The following is an 8,803-nucleotide window of genomic DNA, read 5'->3' as shown; positions in this document are numbered from 1 at the left end:
AAGATAAAGTCTCTGCAAGCTTCATAAATATAACTTATAAGATGTGTATTGATGAATTAGAAGTTGAGATTTTGTGATATTTTGAAGAAACAACATTTTGACAACTTGGAAAGAATGAACAAGAACAAGTATGCAACATTTAGAATTGGGTCTTTGATAACATATCTATTATTTTATGTCATGAAGAGATTCCAAAATATGCCATAATCTAAATGGAAATCAAATAAATGTTCAATGGAATTAATAAGATACTATTATAAGAAAAATTCTAAAGATCACATGATTGGCATTATAAAAATATTGATATGAACATTCCAAACTAAGATGAAGAAGAGAGTAAGGATACCCGGAAGAATTGTAGAGAACTATAAGGAAACAATATGCTTTACGATGGAAACTAACAAAAAATGTATGGAAGTAGTTGATACAAGAGTTGTGTGTGGATCCCTTAGGTTATGAAGTGATTGAATAGGAAATTGAGTGATATGTAGAGGAACTCTTGAAATATGATATGGATGATGAAAGTGAGAAATGGGGTATAGATGAAGACAGACTAGCTGAAGCTCAACAATTGAAAATGTCCTAAGCATCTAAGAAGAAAGTTGAGAGTATTTTAAATAAAATGTTGAAAGATATAGGGATGACTAAGGAAGAATTCGTTGAGGCTAAGAAAACATCAATTGAAATGAAGGCATCCAGACAGAGTAATATTTTGTTACTTCAACCACTATTACTAGGACCCAGTTCTCCACCATCAAAAGCACCTACTCCTGCAACACCTATTAGTGTAGAATCATTTTTTGTAGAAGCATAACTAGTTGAGGAAGAAGAACAAGAAGTGATAGTGATTATTGAGATAAGCACTCGTGTAGTTAAAGTGATTTTTCTTTTTCATGATGGAGAAAAAAGGAGTTTATTTTCTTATTAAAGGGAAATTTTTTAATAGAGTTTTCATTCACCCACTCTCCAGTTTTAGAATTTTTTCTTTTTTTGGAGATGTGATCAAGGAAGGATATAGAACTCTTCTCAAATCAGTTCATTTACCATAGCTTGGAGAAATTTTGGAGCTTTATCCATGTTTTAGGAATTATAATTTTTCTACTGATCGCATATGTGTATTTCTTGTTTTCCATGTTGTATTGTTGGGTGTGGATGATTTTTTTTTTTTTTTTTTTTCTCTTGAATTTTGAGAATATGATGTTATGGGCATGGAAGGACGTCACTCACCCTTGGGAGGGAAGAAATGGCCTTTGGGTGAAGGGGTTAGTTGGGCCTTTCCCCTGAGTTCAGAGTCTCTTCCCTAGAAAGAAGATGGACAAGCATGTATTATGGGTTGCATGTGCCAATACATTGTTATGCACTTTGGGGGTGATAAAGAGAGAATTTTTGTGAGAGTTGGTATTTATTTTATATGCCTTATGAAGGAAAATTTGGTTTCTTGTATTTGGCTTCTCCTCAAATTTTTTAGGCACACCTTCACCAATTCTAACTGATAAATGTAATCAGATGGCTATTTTTCAACTTGGTTACATTTAACTCATAAAATACTAACACTTAACTTGGTTACATTTAACTGGGCAAATGAAGGCTCCATGAAATATTGACACTCGACATCCACAAGATCATAAAATAGAAAAAATATATCTTCTTGGTGGTTACATTTCAGCAAAGTTGTGCAAAATTGGTAGGTACTAGCAAAGGCCTCCTTGTGAACATTCACATTTATCTTCAATTGAGTTACCTAGCAGGTTGGAAAATAGCCATTTGGTTACATTTATCTTCAATTTACATAAGGTTACATTTATCTTAACCCATCTAATTAAGATCATAAAAATGATAAACTACATTCATCATAAAATAGAAAAATGGAAAAAAGATATCTTCTTTGTGGTTACATTTCAGAAAAGTTGTGCGAAATTGGTAGTTATCAGCAAAGGCCTTCTTGTAAACATTCACATTTATCTTCAATTGAGTTACCTAGCAGGTTGAAAAATAACTATATGGTTACATTTCAACAAAGTTAAGCAAAATTGGCAGGTACCAGCGAAGGCCTCATCGTAAACATTCACATTTATCTTCAATTAAGTTATCTAACAGATTGAAAACCAAATTTGAGTGTTCGATTTTATTTTTTGGAGCTCCATTTTATCTAAAGCCTTAATTTATCTCCATTTTCATCTCCATTTTGAACTTAAAGCTCAAGCAAATGGGAAAAACATGCCACAGACCAGAGAAAGCTACCATCTATATTCAGCAACATCTCTGACCAAGTGTAATGAAAATTGTGTCATTCAATAGAGACACTCTTCAAAATTTCAACCCTCCTTCAGATCAGATAAGATCAGAAATATGTTTACAAGAAATCTTAGATGAACTTTCTGAAAAAAAAATGATCTGATAAATCGTTGCGTGTTCTTCTCACATTTCAATCTCTTTTTTCCAGTACTCATCCTCGAATCGAGGGCGAGAAAATCACAAAGGCGGCTCCTTTATTTTTCTCAAATTCAAAGACATGTCTTACGATTCCACGACTGTTGATCACTCTTCTTTGGCAGATCTTGATGGGTTTTTTGGCCCTGTTTCTTAAGTCTGATAAAAAGAAGAAACATGATGGCACTGCAGAGGGAATTGAAGAGGCAGCTCACCATTCCATTACATCCACACAACCCACACACTCGCTGAATCATTCTCAATCATTCTGCAATATCGTGCAATCCTCGTACAACGGGGAGAACAATTCAATCCCCTGCTACTGCTACCCCCAATGAAGAAAACAGAGTACAAGATCACATTCATAACTGTGTTACTCATGATGCACAAAATCTGAAGAGACTGGGAGAATTCCAACCAGAAGAAACCCACAAATATGGGCAACGTGCTACTCAATATCTAAGGAAATTTCATAGACTTTTTCCCCAAAATCATGATGAATGTGTCCAGCAATTCATAGTATTTGGTGAGGTAGGAAACATAAGACCAGAAGAATACTCTTCCTGCAGAGCGAGTTCCAAGAGGAAAACATAAAATTAGCTCTGCTGCAATGTTCTTTCTCCTGAGCCATCTCATCTCCTTTATCTCCACCATTTTTGTTTCCACACACCCAACTAAAATGATCACGTACATGACTAGCATGAGTGAATTATAGATTGCATGGGTTTGATCCTGAATTTCATGGCCAGATTGAGGAAGAGAAGAAGAAAGGGGTAGAGGAGAATGGAGAAGGGAAGAAAAACAAGGGAGGATCCCAAGATGTTATGGTCCCATCTGAAGTGGGAAATTGTTGGGTGCTGAGCAAACCAGTACCTCAGATTGCCCTCAATTTGTTCCAATGGAGAAGGACCCGACGAGGATCTGATTCCTGACATTTTCTTGGGATAGCAGAGCAGAGATGAAGGTCCCACACAATTTCAATTTTTCTTAAGTGTATGAGTGTCAATAGGGTATGAAAATAGGAATATCAGAGGTGTCAGAGGTTTTAAAGGGTACCAAATGGAAAAGCCATGCCTACCGTCTCGTTTGAAATGTGAAATTGACCACACATTTTGCTTTGAGTTGAGACTTTCCGTGTTGACTAGTTGATGCCCACAGCTTTCATCTCCTTTGAATACTTGCGCTTTCTGCTGCGTTCAAAGAATAAGCAAAGAAACTCTTTATTTTCATATGATATTTTGTTGTGCACGGTTTCTGGTTGTGAATTGTGAGTTCTGTGTGTCCTAAATTTGATGGTTTACGCTTCTGTTAAAGTATATTTTATTTGGCGGTCCACGCTTTGTTAAGTATATTTTATTTACAAAAGATATTTAAAGATAATTTAATAGTTCCATCGAAATCTTTTATTTCTTTAATGCAATACAATTTCCTTGAATTTCAGTTTTAAAAAACCTTAGTTTTGACTATAAGATTTTATTCTTAGTTGCAACAATCACATTTTAGTCTTTATGAAGGCAAAGAAAACATGCTTGCAATTTAAAAAATCAAGCCTTTAATATCATATGTGAGGATGAGATAACAAACGTGCATTTTTTTTTTAAATCTCATTTTGCATAAAGAAACTTTCTATGTTTTCATCTTCATTTTTTTTGTATTCTCAAAACTGTATTTTTAACTCAATCAGATGCTTTCTGTTTCTTGTCTAACTTAGATTTTGTCATTGAATTTTCTGTTTCTTTAAACAATTTATTTGTACTTTTCTCAAATTTGTTGTTTGTATTGGTGTAGAGCTACAATAACAATTGTTATCATAATTTTGAATTTTGTTTTCAAAACCTACACATGAATGTTATGTAAGACCAAAGATTTATATTATGTACCTGAATTTGAGGCATACAATACAATTTTCACAAGAGTGAGTGAATTTTAATGTAAATAAGAAGATAATATTTAAAACAACTTGCAAATTGTAGAAGGATGAGTTTGTTAGAATCAAGAATCCCAAAACATGATGGATGGTTAGACCATTAAGAGACACCTAATTAGTTATTGGTTATTGTCAGTCCTATCTCTCCCAGAAGATGACTTCATGACTAAAAATTGAATAATATATCTTGCAAACTCAAATAAAAGTATTCAACCATGTTTTAATTTTTTACTCTTTTATTTAAGAGGTCAAAGTTTGATAATTGTATATTTAAGTCTAAGTGAAATGGTTTTATTTATTTTTAAATAATGTCACTATCAAGAAGATTGATATTCATTATGTACAACAATATACATGCACGCACGCACGCACGCACACACACACGCGTACACACACACACACACACACGGATAGTCAAGAGATATTTAAGGCTTGTGTTCATATTTGTATCCACTCTACATAGCTCCTATAGATAGCATGCAACCCCTTTCTAGCTGGATGAAATAGGCCCCCCAACCCCACCCACACACTTATCTAAACAAATGAAAGAAAGAAAAAAGATCACAACTCCCCACTGCACCAAAATAACCCACCTCCCTACCCCATACTAGGAACAAATGCATAAATAGTAGAAATGACGATGTGAAACCCTAGCCCACAATGCACCAAACACTCATTCTCCATTGTCAGTGCTCGCTAAAATCCTAATCACATAAGTTATCATTTCATTAATACAACTAAATAAATATTTTAAGATTATACCATTTATTTTTAGTTATTTTGAGACCCTCCAAGGATTGATTTTGTTGTATATTGATTATCCTTAACACCCAATCTATCACATATTCCTAACTTGATTCATATTTTTGTACTCCAAAAATATATTCATGATGAGATGCATGCTTTAGGTTCCATCTAGGTTGAGAAACGACAACTTTCTTTTGGATCATCATGGATGTATATGTTATAATTGGTGGTTATGGTTGGAGGATTTTTTCCTATCAAGTAAGGGTCCACTATGAATCATCTAATCACTCAATTACTACTTGTGGGAACACTAGGATGTTAAGGTTCTTTCTTCTCAACATTCTTTTTTGTTATTGGACTAATTTTTTCACTCTTTTATTTAAGAGGTCAAAGTTAGATTCAAATCTAAGTGAAATGGTTTTATTTATTTTTAAATAATGTCACTATCAAGAATATTGATATTCATTATATACAATAAAATCACACACACACAAGAAAAATCAAAAGATATTTAAGGCTTGTGTGTGTATGTGTATCCACTCTACATAGCTCCTACAAATAGGATGCCACCCCTTTCTAGCCAGGTGAAATAGGGCCTCCACCCCACCCACACACTTATCAAAACAAATGAAAGAATAAAAAGATCACAACTCCCAACTGCACCAAAATAACCCCCCTCTAGGCTACCCCATACCAAGAACAAATGCATATATAGTATAAATGATGGTGTTAAACCCTAGTCCACAATGCACCAAACACTCATTCTCCATTGTCAGTGCTTGCTAAAATCCTAAGGTATGTGCATGATCATGGTCAACCAAACTATGCCCTTAAGTGGTAGTGAAAAACTAGCAAATTAGGGTTATGTCAACTTGACACGTAATTTTAAAGTAGTTATAGACTTTACATCCAAAAGTTGTAAGAAAAGGATTTGTAGGAAATTGAATGTAGTTTCTAAAATACTAGGCCTTATCTAAAGAAAAATAAAATTGTTTGGTCAAAATTTTGGATTTTAATGCAGTAGTACAAAAGTTTCAAGATAAAAATAAGAAGTAGGTATACGTGTAGCCACCTTAACCAAAATCAAATGATAATATTTTTTAATAAGATTCTAGATATATAAGAAGTACTCTCTGTCTAGATATGACACATTGTTTTGGGTATTTTTATTCCAAATAAATAATTAATTATGAATTTTCTACTATATCATTTTAAGAATATAAAAAACCCTGCCTGATCACCTTAACTGATTAAAAAAAAAAAAATCTTTTTTTTCTTTTTTTTCCCCTTATAGTAGTCAAAGCATAGAATGTGATGCATCTTTTGGATTTTAAAAATCTTATACACTTTGAAAGTTATAGTTATTTTGCAGTCAGTATGTCAATCAACACTTCGTAGCTAACTCCATTAGAAAAAAAGTAATAATTACTTACTAAACTCATAATTTAATAGACATCATATCAATGGAAAGTTGAGAACATTCTCAAGATTCCCTTTTTGTTTCATCAAATTTGGGTGAAAAAAAGTTGTCAACTACATGGTCAAAGTCAGAAACAGATAATATCAAGCCAAAAACACATTTTTGGGACATTTTTGGTGTTGACCATGAAGGGTTGGCATCCAAAGCAAAACCAAGGCTAATCGGATACCCAATAATATCGGGTACCCATTCCCAAATCGGATACTCATTCTCAAATCAAATACCTATTCTCAAATCGGATACCTGATTTTCCAAAAAAAATTAAAAATTATTATTATTTTTTTTTTTTTGAAGATTAAAGATTATGTTTTTTCAATTTTATTTATAATAGTATGAGCCCTTTATTAGGATCCTTATTTTTCTTAAAGGCTTCAGGACCCTTAAGTACCATATATATAATGGTTCCAAAGGATCAAAAGGGTTCATAGGGTACCCTTTGACACTCTTTGACCCATTCAATCACAATATGTGTGCTTATGGGTTCTAGGACCCATAACCACATAAATGATGTGATCTAAAGGCTCAAAAGGGGTCCTATAATACCCTATGACCCCTTTAACCCATTCGATGATATAAAATGTGCTTAGGGGTCATAGGGTAGTCTATTACCCCTTTCAACTCATTTGAACACATAATATATGTTCCTACGACCCCTAGTAATGTATGTTCTTGTTTAATGGGTCAAAACAGTCATAGGGAACTTTATGACCCCATTCAACCCATTCAAAGATATAATTTATGTCCCTAGGGGTCCTAAACATATGTTGTCATATAATGTGTTGAAAGGGGTCATAAAGTAATCTATGACCCTTTTTGATTGATTCAAACACATGATATATGTTTAAAGGGGTCCTAAGACCCCTAGGAACATATGTTCTCATTTAATGGGTCAAAAGGGGTCTAGGGCACCCTATGAACCCATTAGACCAATTCAGACACATGATATATGTCATTAGGGGTCCTAGTACCCCTAGGAATATATGTTGACACATAACGCATTGGAAGGGGTCATAGGGTATTCTATGACCCCTTACAACTCATTCAAACACATGATATCATTTTATGGGTCAAAATGGTTCATAGGGAACCCTATGACTGCATTCGACCCATTCAAACACATGATGTATCTCCTTAGGGATCCCAGGACCCCTAGGAGCATATGTTGTCATATAATGGGTCAAGAGGGGTCACAATGTACCCTATGATCCATTTTGATCCATTCAAATACATGATGTATGTCCTTAGGGGTCCTAGTACCCATAGGAACATACGTTGTCATATAATGGGTTGAAAGGGATCTTAGGGTACCTTATGACCCCTTTGAATCCATTCAAACAAATGATGTATGTCCCTAGGGGTCCTAGTACATCTATGAACATATTTTGTCATATAATGGGTTGAAAGGGGTAATATGGTACTCTCTAACCCCTTTCGACTCATTTAAACACATGATATATGTTCCTCGATGTCCTATGACCCCTAGGAACACATGTTATTATTTAATGGGTCAAAACAGGTCATAGGGTACCATATGACCTCTTTTGACCCATTCAAATACATAATGTATGTCATAGGGTACTCTATAACCCCTTTTAACTCATTTGAACTCATAAAATATCTTCGTAGGACCCCTAGGAACATATGTTCTCATTTAATGGATCAAAAGGGGTCATAGAGAAGCCTATGACCCCATTCGATCCATTCAAACACATAATGTATGTCCTGTCATATAATGCATCGAGATGGGTCAAAGCTTACCATATGACCCCTTTAGATCCATTCAAACACATGATGTATGTCCCTAGGAGTCCTAGTACCCCTAAGAACATGCATTGTCATATAATGGGTTGAAAGGGGTCCTAGGGTACTCTACGACCCTTTTCGACTCATTTACACACATGATATATGTCCCTAGGGGTCCTAGGACCCCTAGAAACATATATTCTCATTTAATGGGTCAAAAGGGGTCATAGGGCACCTTATAACCTGATTCAACCCATTCAAACACATGTTGTATGTTCCTAGGGGTCCTAGGAGCCCTAAGAACATATGTTGTCATATAATAAGTCGAAATGAGTTATAGGGTACACTTTGATCCCTTTTGACTCATTTGAACACATGATATATGTTCTTATGAGTCTACGACCCTTAGGAATATATGTTCTCATTTAATAAGCCAAAAGGGGTCATAGGGCCCCCTATGATCCCATTTGACCTAT

The 8,803-nt window shown here is 34.5% G+C and overlaps 1 pseudogene; it reads right to left on the bottom strand.

Moving 5' to 3' along the window:
* Positions 1-2,486: 2,486 nt before the first annotated feature.
* Positions 2,487-3,404, bottom strand: LOC149531069 (fatty acid elongase 3-like; annotated as a pseudogene).
* Between the last annotated feature and the right edge of the window lie 5,399 nt (positions 3,405-8,803).

The sequence above is a fragment of the Cupressus sempervirens genome, chromosome 11 (genome assembly GCF_028749045.1).
Source record: "Cupressus sempervirens isolate cs-2001-9-10 chromosome 11, ASM2874904v1, whole genome shotgun sequence".
In the NCBI taxonomy this organism is placed as follows: Eukaryota; Viridiplantae; Streptophyta; class Pinopsida; order Cupressales; family Cupressaceae; genus Cupressus; species Cupressus sempervirens.
The sequence above is the reverse complement of the archived record's forward strand: the minus strand, read 5'-3'. Positions and strand labels throughout refer to the sequence as shown.